This window comes from Alosa alosa, chromosome 14, assembly GCF_017589495.1.
Source record: "Alosa alosa isolate M-15738 ecotype Scorff River chromosome 14, AALO_Geno_1.1, whole genome shotgun sequence".
NCBI classification, from domain to species: Eukaryota; Metazoa; Chordata; class Actinopteri; order Clupeiformes; family Clupeidae; genus Alosa; species Alosa alosa.
In genome coordinates this window covers 27,328,975-27,344,076 of record NC_063202.1, presented here as the reverse complement: position 1 = coordinate 27,344,076, position 15,102 = coordinate 27,328,975, and the positions used below count along the sequence as shown (strand labels likewise).

The 15,102-nt window shown below is 44.7% G+C and overlaps 1 long non-coding RNA gene across 5 annotated transcripts in view; it reads left to right on the top strand.

Moving 5' to 3' along the window:
* Window positions 1–15,102, top strand: part of LOC125307270 — a 47,720-nt gene that overhangs the window by 6,672 nt on the left and 25,946 nt on the right. The gene's annotated exons all lie outside the window — the stretch shown is intronic.

Genomic DNA, 15,102 nt, shown 5'->3' with positions numbered 1-15,102 from the left:
GTTTGTGGCTGAGTTGTGTGTACGTGTGTGTGTGTTGTGTGATTGCACTCCGTGGAGTGAGGTCCAGTCTCCGGGTTTGCCTGTGTGTCCTGCAGTGTCTTGATGCGGTCCGGGCTGAGGTCACCAGAGAGAGTCGGCCCTCTAATGCACCGCCTGGATTTATTGTTTTAATTAAACACCACAACAGTTCATCATAAACTGTTTATGGAGGCTACTTGTCCAGCGCAGGTTTTTCTATTAGATAAAAACACACACACACACATACACACACACACAAAAAAAAACTTGTTTTGTTTTTAGCACAGTCTTGGTTCTAGGCGTGTCTGTGATTAGCAGCTCTCCACCAGCTCACCAGCTCTGCCACAGTGTTTTATGTCTGTAACACACTAGGAATATTTTGACAGGAGTCATGAATATCTTATGTCATTTCTGAGCCACAGTTTCAACACAGCAGTGACTTGTTTCCTTCATCCCTTGAGCCATCTTTTGCTCGTTCTCTATGCGACCATTTTTAAAATGGCAACATGTTTATTGTATTTGATTCCCACTGTGTGTTTCCTCCATGGCACACACAGTTAGTGGCGTTGATGTAAACCTAGAGCTGACAGCTGTGTTCCTGCTGTGACAAGTTCATGTTCATTCCATGTATAATTCTCTCTTTTTTCCGCTCTTGGCAAAAATGCATTGCTCACTTGTTGTTGAATGAGTGAGGGGATAATGCACTAAGATGACAAGAGAGAGAGAGAGAGAGAGAGAGAGAGAGAGAGAGAGAGGGGAGAGATGGAGAGATATTAGGGATACACAGTCCATTTGACCCCCCAACAGTAAATAAATACACATGCCATGGGTTGTGCATTATTAATATCCATCGGGCAGTGCAGGGGACACCATTAGAGGTTAGGCCCCCGTGTTGGAGTGGTGCGGGGCTAATGTAACGTCTCTCCCCATCGTGGTACTTGGTCAAGTTGCATATCTATCTTCTTCCACATGATTTTATTAACTCTAATATCTACACTTCCTATTACCCCAGCTGCCTCTCATTCACCCCGCGCGCAGACTCGCCTCTCTAATCCAAAGTGACAAGCGATATACTTTCACTCACACATTACGTGCTAGCCTCGAGCAAGGGAGCCTGTTCCTTTGAAAAGGTTGGAATTAGGTTATTTCTATTGAAGTATTAAAGTAATACTTCAGTTTAAGCTATTATTTCAGCCCCCTCCCCTCCTGCTTCCCCCTTTTCCCCTGTCGGTGGGCTGAGGGAGTGATAGAGAGAGAGAGGGAAACAGAGGTGTGATTGCCGTAACCCTCTTATTGCGCCCACAGACTCCGGCAGGGCTGGATGACATAATAGCTCTGAGTGAGGGATAGAGAGGAAGACAGAAAGGACAAGTGCAATGTATGGAGGAGAAATGGAATAGGAAAAGAGTCCAAAGCAGCATGATTATGGGGCTCCTGAAGGCTGGAATACAGATATTTTTTTGTATTCACATATTGCATGGGGGTATGAAGAAGGAGGAGGTACGCTTAGGTCAAACTTAACTTCTCCACACAGGCCCCTGTGTGGAAAAGTTCTAAATCGATTGTCTATGTATTCTGTTAAGTAGGGCATTACTGTCAAAACTATGCTGTCTACTTAACATTGGCTATGGCATTGACATTTCTTATTGGCATGTTGGATAAGAACGTTATCACTCCCAAATGTAGAAATATCTGTAAAAGATCATCATGACAAGATGTATCTAGAGATCTCTCATGATCTATACTCTTCATCTCATGCTGTCAGTGCAAATTTAAACTCTGTCGACACATCTGTCAGACGCATCAAAAATCAAGCATTTCTGTCAAAGATTTGTCTCTGTGTGTGCATACGTGTGTGTGTGTGTGTGTGTGTGTGTGTGTGTGTGTGTGTGTGCATGCTGCATGCTGTTTTGCCGCCGGTAATATCTGTGAGTGAACAGGGAGAGGCCCCAGAGGAGTTCATGATCCAAACTCAGTCTGATGATGTCACTTTGAGACCTGGCAGCCTTCACTCAGTCGCCATGAAACCTGACATCAACGCCGCATCAGTCTAAACGCACACTTGTGTCACTTTTTAAACGCTCACCCTTGTACCTCCGTCACCCCTCCACCTCCGCTTCCACGGCACCACACCGAGCGAGACTGACAGCTGCCCCCATCAGAGCTGCATCTCTTCCTCTCCTGTCTCCGCAGCTGTCACTCTCCAATCACTCCCGAGCCCTGATGATGACTCATTTGCTGCGGTGCCAGTGAGAGCTGCAGTTCCTCAGCCAGGCCAGCAGGCGGCGGTGCAGGGCTGTGAGTGGCCTGCCAGCCTTTAGAGGCTGAGGCAGGGGCCGGAGTCAGGACGTGGTGACCTTAGACAGACGTTCATTTATCACCTCCACTGGCCAAAGGGAACTGCGACAGTGGATTTGGCCAGGCTACCTCCCTTGCCCTGGATCACACTGTGTGTTGGCCATATTCGTATGGCACAGTGAGATGGAGGGAGAGAAAATGGCTAGAAAATAAACAGAGCCATATAGTTTTTCTTTTGTTGTTATTGTATTTTTTGCGGCAAATTGATGTGATCCATCTGACCATGTGACTTCTGCAGCACACTCCCTGAGTGACCACCGAGGGGCTGGAATTGCATTGTGGGTCTTTAGGCAATAAGGGACGATGTATGTCTTCCATTTTGCCCGGGAGAACAAACGAAACGTCAGCTCACCCACACCCCTCCCCTCCGCCCACCACTCCTTCATTTTTTTCACATTCTTTCTTCCTAAAATATGTCCTCTTCATGGTGGAAGTGTTGGCTCCTCGGCGGGCATGGTGCTGAAAACATTATCTTCAGCTATAGCGTGTGTGTGTGTGTGTGTGTGTGTGTGTGTGTGTGTGTGTGTGTGTGTGTGTGTGTGTGTCTTTGCGTCTCTCTCTTTATCCGATTTCCGGCCCTCTCTGGTGTGATTTCTCACTCTGCAGAAAATGTAACAGATCTCTCTGGAATGCCCCTGGTCTGTTGTTTTAAGAAATAGGCTTAAGTAAATTTACTTTCACAATTTTGGAGTGGTAATAGGCTTTGGTGTAATGCACAGACTTTCTTGTAAAATAGATTTAAAAAAAAATAAAGTTTCAAAAATAAGTGAAAAAAAAATAAGTTTAAAAATGTAACTGACAGTCAGCTCTGGCCTAAAGTTATTTGTTATTTGTTGATTTGACAATAAGGCAAGAGTATATATGTTAATTAACCATATTTGCTGTCGTGATTCTTCAGTGATACATAAGCAGGAAGTCCTCTGTAATGTTAGGTTATGTTGTTTTGTTGTGTGGAATTTGCCATTCATCTGCTCTCCGTGGCCACCCTCACAGAAAGGATTTGTCCAGATGGTGGAAACAGATAGTGAGAGCTAATGAAAAATGAAAGAAAATGATAGCAGTTGTGCCATGCTAGCATCGCCTGCCTTCAACTTGAAAAATAGGAGATATATATTACAGAGTTTTATCTTTAATAAAAATGGGCATCTGGTCATAGTGAATATGCTGGCACTAATGTCATGAATGAAATGCTAAACAGGAAACTGGCTTACATACTGGAGATGCAATATAATTGTGCATCTAGAATATAGAAAGTTCACCGCAAAATATTAACTTTAGATCCATTTAGTAAATCCCACTTTTGAAGAATTGTTGTTTATTTAATTATTCACTCATTGAACACAAAGTGACCAAATCAACAAAAAATGTTGATTATAGCTATTCTGTTTTTGTTTATTCGGGCATAGAACTATTTTCCTGTGGCCAGTGAAATTAATGGGTTATCGATCAGGGGATAGTTGGATGAAATAAGATGAATAAATAAATGAGTGAATAAATAACAGGAAGGTCTAGCTCAGGTGCTGCTAATATTCCCCCGCAATTGTGTGTGTCATGCTTTGCAGCTTCCATTTCTCACCGGTCATTAATGGGACTGTGCGTATGCATGGGCTGGCTGGGCAGGTCTTTGACCTTAGGGCTGGGTTCAAATGACACTTGTTAGGGGGGAAATTACAGCCACCTGCCGAACAGACACAAGTGGCTCCGGTGTCCCCACATCCCCTGTTTCCATCTGGCGCATTGGACGGGCCATCAAAGCCGCTTTTGCACAATATAAACTCCTCTATCAAAGATCAGGGTTGACATTTCGATTTAACCCGCTTGGTCAAACCTCCGGAAAATACACACACACACACACACACACACACACACACACACACACACACACACACACACACACATGCTGAGAGTTTGCTTTTTACTCCTCGCCGGATTTGCTCTTTAAACCAGCACTTCAAAGCCACTGCCTGTCCCTTTATTTGGTGCTGTGTCTTTAGATTGTATGATCAGGCTAGGGTGAGAATGCACAGCCACAAGTACACACATACAGGGACACACGTGCAAAGACGCATAGGACATAGACACAAAGACAAAGCCTTTTTCTGTTCCCCCCACTGCGTCATCTCTGCATTCTGTGCATTCTGAATGTAAAAGGTAACGGCACAATGGCTTGTCACAAGTGCACATGTGTAAAATCTCCAAACTCTTCGATAGGAAAAATGAGATAATAGTAGAGCTAACATTAAAACTAAGACAGTGGGCTGGAGGTGAATTGATGAGGTGTGTGTTCAACTTATGATGAGTATGCTTGCCTATGATGAAAACTCTGGCCAGAGTGTGGAAAGTTGTGCACTAATTGAAATTTTCCGGAGGATCTCTTTAAATAGATATCATTAACACATGGGGACAGGATCGGTCGGCTAATAAACATTTATTTATAGCAAATTATTGCCTAATGTATCAAATTAACAACATGAAGCAACTAAGATTTATACATGATGTTAACCACATTTATTACATTTACTTAAGGTATTCAGCTGAGCACATTTTCGTATAAAACAGCTTTTTTATAGATTACAGTTTATGATAAAATATGTAAGATTAACAGCTCTCTGTGTGTTTTTGTTTGGGTGATTTATGGGGCCTATAAAACGTGTTTATTAGACTGGTGGAAATAATTAAATTGTAGAGTTTTAAGTGCAATATTCACCTAATGTAAGGAAAGAACGTGCAGAAATATAGCCCCGTAAAGTGGGAATTATCACCCAAGTCAAAGAGTCACAATATTTATCGCCGTAAATCTGCTCTTTAAATTGTCCTGCTTACTTGGATAGCCGAGTGATGTGGCTTTTGTGCTCGATAGCATGAGATAAATGCTCGTTTGAAGCGTCTCTGTTGTTTTTCCCAAGCCTGCTAATTTGTGGTAACCTTTAAAACAAAAAGCAGAGGACACTGACTGAAAAACTTGACAGAATCCAGCGTGCACATCTGGTTTTGTTGCCTTCTGCTGGTGTATCAGTTGGGCAATGAAAGGTGATACTATGTCAGGAAAAATGCTTAGCTGCACACACACACACACACTTCACTTGGCTCAGTGATATACAGTATGCTGTGGTCAATGCAAGGCAAATGCTCAGACTCATCCTCAGCTCACATGGAAATTCAGCAATGGCTCTGCAAAATGCTCCTGGCTTTACTGTCTAATTCAGCTGAATAGCTTAAGTGGATGCCTAGTGGTCACTAGTTGTGTGTATGTGTATCCTCATGTGATGATTGCGGGGGTATGAGCTATGCGTACTCCTTGGTGTGTTGTAGACAGAGTCCTGCTCCTTCAGCACCTCCACACCCCGGTGGGGACATTTCCTCTTTCTCCCACGCCTTGCTGGCTCCTTTCCACCCAGAAACACAGCCATTATGAAATCCTTCCTCTCTGGAAGCCAGCCTAAAACACTTCCCTTGATAAAAGCTTTGTCTGTGTTGTGTCGTGTTGAGTGTGAGTGTACAAAAGTGTGTGTATGTCTGTGTCTGTTTGTATGTGTGTGGTATATATATCAGTATATATATGTTCATCTGTGTGTGTGTGTGTGTGTTACAAATCAAAACAAAAATGAAACAAACAATTAATGCAATCTCTCAAAAGTTGTCTTCTATGGCTGGGTCCAATGTACTTGTGCTTGTAAAACATATTACACACACCTCGTGCTGCACAGTTCAGCCTTGCTCTGGTGTCGGCAGAGCGAGCCCTCTGAGAGAAGTCTGCGGTGAGAGATCAGTCCAGCCTGTGTTTTGGGGTGGATGGGGGGTGCATACTACATGCTTAATATTTGATTTCTGTTAGGGCCCGAATAGGAGACCTCTTTCATGTGACTGCGAGCAGATCTTCCTCAGGGGAGCTAGTGTGGCTTCACAGAGACATGGGCAGAATGAAAGGGAGCGGGGGTTGGGGTCACTTGCCATCATCAAGGGAAATAAAAAAAAAGCAAATATTCTTACAAATCATCCTATATGGTACTCAACTGGATTCTTAGTGCCTTCGCCCCCAACTCAGACCTACTGAACATACAGGCAGTTAGCATGTTAGGTGTGCTAGCCTGGCTGGCTCTCAGTCTTTGATCTCTGCAACAGTAATCTAGCTTTAAGGTCCCCCCGTGAGATACATTAGAACATGCTCATTTTTTCCCTTACCTTCAGTTCAGTTAATGTAGTAAAGAAGTATAGCAAACTTGCCATATACTATTGGCCTATGTCCTTACTGAATATGTGTTGGCTTTTACTTTTTTTTTTTTTCTACTGAAGGACATTTAATATGACGTGTTGAATATTTTGTTCACAGCAGTACTGTTTTGATGTGCATCATGAGTGATATCTGCTTGACCAGTGGCCTTTGCTGTGGCCGGCGTGTGGAGTGGGTTGTGCTGAGCTGCACTCCTGCCTCCGGTTCTCCCTGGTCTCGGCTGCGGCTCACCACACTGCACTTTCTGCAGTTTCCCGCACTCCAAACAGGCTCTGCTGTTTTTGGGTCAAGAGGCACAGCAGTTTGTCTGTCTCAGGGCTAGCAGAAACAGATGTTTATTTGGTAAAAACTCAAACCCAATACTGCTGGGAGCTTGGGCGAGATATATTTATAGACAAGTGTGCCGCACAATCAAGAAGCATTTGTCCTCAAGTGAGGAAAATATGGTTTCAGCAATATTCGGTGGCACCCAGTGAAAGTAATGATTGATTATAGCCAGAGAGAACACTTTGTACTAATTTCATCATCGCTGGGTGAGGGGAAAAATACGACAGGGCCACTTCTGTAACAAACCCACCATGTTTCTCTCTGTCTGTCTTTCTGCTTTCTTCATATTTTTTTATATGTGTCACAGAAAATGAATGCAATTAACTTGCCCTGAGGCGTATTGTTGAGTCTCAAGTTTGTCACACTGCAATTCTGTTATCCCCTGATGAAAACACACACACACACACACACACACACACACACACACACACACACACACACACACACACACACAAACAAACAAACACACACACACACACACACACACACACACACACACACACACACACACACACACAAACAAACACACACACACATGGCACAGACACACATACAAACACAATTCTTCTCCACTTCTCCTGTTATAGGATATTCCTCTGTGCTTGAATGTCTGGAGGAGTCAGTAATGTTGCTGTCATTGCATCCATTCCCATTTGAGCTCTTAAACTTGACGTGGCTGTCAGCCTGGCTGAAATCATGCTTAATGTGTCTTAATGAGTAACTCTGACTGCCACTTCACTTTGGCTATAAATATTTCCATAGATCCAGCCCTCGCCTCCTGTCTCTGGCACAGCAGTAAACACACTCAGGGCAAATAATAATCACCACCGCAGACACAAACATCACACGGCCTTATTGAGAGAGATGGCTCTGTTTTGAGTTTGTATTACTCGCCGCAGCTGATGGCCATATTTCCATAGGTTTGACAAGGATGCAGTGCTGTCAAAAGCTGCTGGATTATATCAAATGAAGTATGTCAAACAATAATACCAGCCTTTATTGTGTGCAGACTTTCACTGTCATAGCAACAGAATAGCATCGTGAGGCTCCACATTTGTCATCTTGTCCCTGATATGAGCCATTCTGATATGACTTTCTTCTTAGAGGTGACTTTTTTCATCTCGTAAGTGATGTTGCAGCTGATGTTGTGTGATGGCAGGGCACATGGTGTGTGTGTGTGTGTTGTTGAGGTATGTATTCATGTGTGTGAGTGTGCTGAGGGGGGTGACTGGGTGTACGCTGTTTTATGAGCGACTGATTCGGGAGACTGATGTGGCTCTCCGTGCTCGGGCTGACCCCAGACAAGCTGCCCTGACCCCATTAGCTGTGTTTATGAAGGGTAAACAAAGCCCTGGAGTCCATTAGCTGAGGAAATGCACATGGCAACGTCATTCATTTAGACCTCCCCCACCCACCACCCTCCACCCGAGCCACCAGTCCGATGCGGGCCTTTTTTAATGGTCAGAATGAAGGAGGGGAGCATTCCAAACGTGTAGGGTTGTGGTAGACGCAGCGGCAGTGGCCTGGTCCTGTGGTCACCCTGTGACCCTTTTGTTCACTGTTGCACTCTCAGCACTGCTGCTGCCATCTGTGTGCTGGTCCTCCCTCTCAGTCCCTGTGTGTGTGTGTGTGTGTGTGTGTGTGTGTGTGTGTGTGTGTGTGTGTGTGTGTGTGTGTGTGTGTGTGTTTGTTGTGTGTGTGTGTGTGTGTGTGTGTGTGTGTGTGTGTGTGTGTGTGTGTGTGTGTGTGTGTGCGTGTGTGTGTGTAAAACACTCTCTCTATGAGAATGTGCTTAATGAGTGAGATGCTATAATACGGCATATAGGGCCTATTCGCAAACACCGCCGCGGCCATATTGTTGATATGACATTCCTGTGTCATATGCAAAGGATGGTCATGAAAGGTAAATCAATTGTTTACATTTTTTTCCTGAACTTGGTAATGAATTGTTGTGAATACACTATAAAAGCATATAATGTGCATGCTTACTATAGAAATGTATGGCTGCTATATAGGCACTGGTTTAATGTCGTGCCAAGAGGTGCAACAGCAACCATAGCAAGTTTTCTATAATAGATAGTAGGTGCTCATTACAGCATGAACCTCTCACCCTTGACCTCTGAGGTCACACACCTCATCACATGACTCCACCCCCAGTAATGCTGGCGGAATCTTCCGGATTCCTCTTCCTCCTCTCCGATGCATCCCCAGGTTGAGAACCAATAGTCTCTGGTGGGCTCTAAAATAGCTGCTTGTAATTACACTCCAGGAAGCACAATATGTAGGCCACAGCCCAACTATTGGGTTTAAGTTTAATTAGCATTTAATTACAGCTGCTGCCGCTAAATGGTTAGCCTGTCGGTAGGACTGCGGGAGGACCTTCAAGCATGTGCTGTGGCCTGATTGGTGGACGAGAACAAGCATCACTGGGAGAGCGCAAGGTTCCAAGGTGACATTAATGCCAGATGTGTGTGTTGGTGAACAGAAAGGTTCATATTCACTAGGGTACAGTGATTTAATGAATTTAATAACGGTCTGTTTCAATGTACCTGTGTGTGTGTGTGTGTGTGTGTGTGTGTGTGTGTGTGTGTGTGTGTGTGAGAGAGAGAGAGAGAGAGAGAGAGAGAGAGAGAGAGAGAGAGAGAGAGAGAGAGAGAGAGAGAGAGAGAGAGAGAGAGAGAGAGTGTGTGTGTGTGTATGTGTGTGTGTAATTGTGGAATGAGAAATACATATTTGGTGTGTGGTGTCTGGTGTGACACAGTGGAGTTCCTGTTATGGAGTTAAGGTCACACCTCCACGCTTCAAGCCTGGTGACAATTTGAAAAGAATGACACAATTAGACTCTGAGTCTTGACTCGGCTGTGTGTGTGTGTGTGTGTGTGTGTGTGTGTGTGTGTGTGTGTGTGTGTGTGTGTGTGTGTGTGTGTGTGGGCATGTGTGTGTGTGTGTGTGTGTGTGAGAGATAGAGAGAGTATTGTGTGTGTTGAGCTGCATGTTGAAGGGGGAGCGGGTGATGAGACGTGGGTGTGTGGGTGTGAACGGTACAGGAGAGACAAAGGGTGCTGGAGTGAATGTCATTCTGGAAATAATATAAATTAATTGGCTGGAGCAAATCAGTGTGGAAAATCTGCACAGCTAGTAATTAGGTTTCAGATTAATGCTGACTTAAATCAAAAAACTTTTTTTTTTCTCTTCTCTTCCATGTATTTTTCCCTATCCCTTTTGCTAATGCTTAATTTGTCATGAGAAAGGTGTTTTAAAAGGGCGCCTAAACCTTGACTTTAATTGGGGTGAGCAGAAAGCCGCCAGTGCATTCTGGGAATCTCAATCATATTGAAATCTGAGTCATTTTTCTGTTTCTTTCATTTCTTCTGTTTATGTGAGAGAAACATTTTCTGATTATAGCCTTTGCTGATGAAAGAAGGCTACAAGTTGAAAATAAATGTAATGTTGGGATAATGTCAAATGGTCATAAAACAGGTCATCTGATGACATGGATCTTGTCTTCTAAGATTAAGCAATGAAATTGAAATGGTTTTTAAAATATGGATTGAAATGTGGTTGAATTATGTGAAATTATTATTGATGGAGATATCAAACATTAAGCTAGTCACGCCTTTACTAAGATATTGTACTAATATTCAATACATATTAAGTAATAGATTCAATTAGAAAAACATGTTTGTCCTTATAACCTGGAAAATTGGGTAAAAATGTCATATGAAAAATAGTATGAAAAACCCCTGAAACTTGATTTGTGTGTGTGCGTGCGTCCGTGTGTGTGTGTGTGTTGTATGTTTAGTATGTATGCGTGTGTGTGTTTATGCGGTAAGAATTAAGATGAGAGGGGAAAGGAGTGTGTGTGTGTGTGTGTGTGTGTGTGTGTGTGTGTGTGTGTGTATTTGTTTGTGTGGTAAGACGTAAGATGAGAGGAAAAGGGGTGTGTGGGTGGGTGGGGGGGGGTCTTTGGCCTCAGGGCACTGATGCCTAGTAATGCGTGAGGCATTATTCACTTCAGACAGCGGAGAGGTGAAGTGGCTTCAGTGACACATATGCCAACAATGTGACTGACATGAATCCCCACAGAGCCACACACACACACACACACACACACACACACACACACACACACACACACACATCCACACACACACATGCACACACACACACATGCACAGAGAGAGATGAAGAGAGAATCTGCCCCCACTATCTTGCTGTTCTTTCTCAGCATTATGTTGTTTGTATTGCAACTTTAGTATGTGAATGTGTATTGCATTGGTGTGTCAATACATTCACATCACATTGGGTGAACACTTATCCTAACTGCAAATATCTTGTTTTCCTTTCTCAATGCAAATCTAGTTTTCCTATTGTACTTAAAGGGAAAATGAGGGCTAATGTGTGAATGACATTCTGAGGGAACGTTGGAAGAGGTATCAGGGACTACCTCCATTGGCCTACAGATGGCAGTCTAAACCATTACTGCATCAGCAGCACCACCATGTTTCACTCTCTACAAAGGCAATGCTGTAGCTGCTCGTTGTAGAATTCCACTGGGTCTGCTTTTTCTCTCAGACCTCAGTATTTCCTTTATATGTGTATGTTTGTGTGTTTTGAGAATGTGTTTGTTTGTTTGTGTGTGTGTGTGTGTGTGTGTGTGTGTGTGTGTGTGTGTGTGTGTGTGTGTGTGTGACAGCAATAAAATCCCTACTGCTGTTTTCCTCATGCGAGTTTAAAGCAGACATATAAAAAAAGCAGAAAGACAAGCACACAAAGGATGACAAATGTAATTTTCAAATTTGCCCACGCTCCCTTCACCGCACCCCTTTGAACCGCATATCAGAACCCACTCTGTCCTTCACCGGTGCCAGTGAAGTAAAAATAAAGAACGCCGGGCATGAGCTAGGGGTCTGTTTGAGCTTCACACTCATCAAGTCCCAGCATTTGCATGGCCTCTTCACAAACAGCTAGCATCTGAATCCCTTTCCTCTCCTCCTCTCCTCCTCTCTTCTCTCTTTTGCCTCTCTTGCTCTCCTCCTCTCTCCTCCCTCTCCTCCTCATCCCCCCCCCCCTCCTCTGCTCCAATGATCAAACTACACAAAAAAAAAAGAACATGTGTACTATTATTCTTTTTCAAATGAAAGGCCTGTAAAACACTTCATTACATTTGTTAGCTGGCTTGAGATGATCTCGGCTGACGTCTGTGGCGTTTGGCCATGACGGATTATCAGATTGCATAAAAATCAGCCCCGCAGAAGCTCGTCCGACGCACACCCCAAAAGAGAAAGACTGCACGTTTCTCCCTCCCTCTCTCTCTCTCTCTACTCTCTCTGTCCTTGTCTCCATTTCTCTTTCTCTCTGTCTTTCAGCAGCGATTGGAACATTAGTTTCCTATATTTTTGTTGAGCTTCATTTGCCGTCCGTGCTCTAGTGTAAACAGTGGTGGATGTGGCAGGCAGGTGACACTAAGGGGACTTTAATCACGCATCTCGTGGTGAGAGAAGGGGCTCGAGAAGAGAGAGGGAAAAAAACACCGAACTAAGAGAAAAGCTTCTGATGTCACACTTGAAAGCGTTGGTAAACATTTGACACCCTGCATCTTGGCAATAAAAAAAGCGCACTCCCCTTGATGTCTCCGTGCGGATCATAAATGGTTAAAGTCACATCGCTCCCTGTGCTCCGGCGCCGGCCTCGGCTTGTCAATCACGCCGCGCACTCTAATGCCACTTTGTAGTGGCACCAGCGCGTGAGCCGGGAGAGAGAACTTCCCCCCTCAAAGAAGAGGCCTCGCCGCCCTGGAGAGAGAACACTTCATCCAACAGCGGGCCTGCCAGGGGACCACAACTGGACCACAATGGACCACACTCCTACCAGCCCCCTCAGGTGGACCGCCATGGACAAACACATTGAAAACCAGCTCCCATCAACAATCAATTAGGCTCCTCTCTCCATCAGGGCGCCTGAGCAGAGTCCCCCACCTCCAGGAGCTCACCTACCCCCCCCCCCTCTCCTCTTCCTCCTCCAGGCTCCTGCTCTTCATCCTGAAGTCAATCCCCAAGAAGAGCAGTGGCGTGTAAGGGAAGGACAGTGGTGAGAGCTGGGGACTGTAAGCGATAGGGCCGGGCGTGTGTGTGGATGAGTGGGGTTTGCATATTCATTGCAGCAGAGAGGGGACAGATAAGCTGGGCCAATCCCCTCACATTAATTGAGAATGATGGAGAGAGGGGAGAGAGGGATGGAGAGAGGGGAGTGAGGGATGAAGAGAGGGGGGAGAGGGATGGAGAGAAGGGGGCGATAACCCGGGCCTGCCTTTACGCATTAATTGAGAGAATTAGAGGGATGGCTGGCCAGAGAGACACAGCCTTCCTGGCACAGACGGCGTGAGGAGGCTGATTGACACTCTCTCGCTGCATCTTAACTTTGAAAAGTTTTGGAATGAAAAGTGAGTGAAAAATGCAGACACAAGAAAGATACTGCGGTGACTCTGTATGAAGCGGTCACAGTAAACAGATGGTCCCACACACCAATAGGAGAGACCAGTGTTCATATGCACTCTAGTATCACCCATGTTAAGGACATTCTCCTGTGATACACATCAGTTCAGCTTTTTTTGCAGGTACAATAGCACAGAAGCAATCTCTCTGCCAGGCTAGCTTCAGTGTGTCTCAGAGCTGGACACTGTGCTTGCTTGGGCTCTTGGTCTCGGGGCCCCTCCATATTGACATCCAATTTGTTTCTCCATTTTTTGGGCCTCTTCTCCCTCTCTATCTGCGGCTGATCAGTGAAGATTGATGCGTCTGTTTGTGTCGCCGGCCCCGACCTCCATCAGGGGGCCCCAGGAGCTGGCCGTGCGGCCGATAGTGGACGCCGGCATTTGAGTTATGTCCTCCGATGGCCGAAACGGAGCGACGCGATGGGATTTCACCTCAGTCTCAGCCTGGCCAAAAAAAAACAAAAAAACAACAACAACCAGAGAAAACTACAGGAGAGGGGGTGGGACAAAATGTACAAGAAATGAGATGTTGGCAACAACATGGCTGACACTGTGCTCACGGTACAGCGTGTGCACGTTGGAAGGACGTGGGGTGTGTTTCTATAGAGTGCTAATGTGGGGCCAGGGACCTACAGGTTATTTACACTAATTGACGTACATGGGAGCATACAAGCCTGCCACCTAGTGTGGGTAGATGCCTTGTTTACTCCCAACCGCAGGTCATGCATTTTAGAGCGCTCTCATTAGCCTACTCTGTGATGGTTGTGAGGTGGAACTCTCTGACTGTAATTGAGTTTGTCTGCATTATATTATAAGTCCACCATGCAAAATGTCACTTGTATCAGTTTGAGACTCAACACCCATTAATCCAAAAGTTATCATACGTGTGTACAGTTTTGCACCTTCATCATTAGTTCTCATAAAATAATAATAATAATCCTCCAAGACAATTATAAGAAAAAAAGTATAAGAAGAAAGCATAGCAAAAGAGTGTCCAAATATGTGTGTGTGTGTATGCATGTGCATGTGTGTTTGAGAGTATGTGTCTGTGCCTGTGTGTGTGAGAGAGAGAGAGTTTGTGGGTGGTAGTTTGTCGATGCTATTCTGAGGATGTTGGATGGCAGTGCGTTCTGTGTGACCTGTTTTAATGCAGGTGGCCTTCATTTCAACTCATACTCTTTGTGTGCCCCTCCTTTGAGTCTCTGGCCTCATTTACTCTGTGTGTCTGTGTGTGTGTGTCTGTGTGTGTGTGTGTGTGTGTGTGTGTGTGTGTGTGTGTGTGTGTGTGTGTGTGTGTGTGTGTGTGTGTGTGTGTGTTTGTTTGTGTGTATATGTTTGTGTGTATATGTTGAGTTTGTGTACATTGACATACTAGAATGTAAGTATTAGTGTCGTATATGTGTAGTATATCATGTGTCCTTTGTGCATATGCATGCATGTGTATGTGCATGTCTGTGTGTATGGGTAAGCATTTAGACTGTGAGTGTTGCTCTGTGCAGCATGTTACTGTGTGCGAGAGATGTCATTGTTTTGCCTCTGGAGGTTTCATTAAGGGCCTAGTGTCCAAAGGTAAAAAGTCATTCATCTCTCCTGTTGCAATGTGCCAGCTCTGCTCTTTGTCCCTATACTCTCTCTCTCTCTCTCTCTCCCCTCCCTCTCTCTCTTTCCTTCTTCT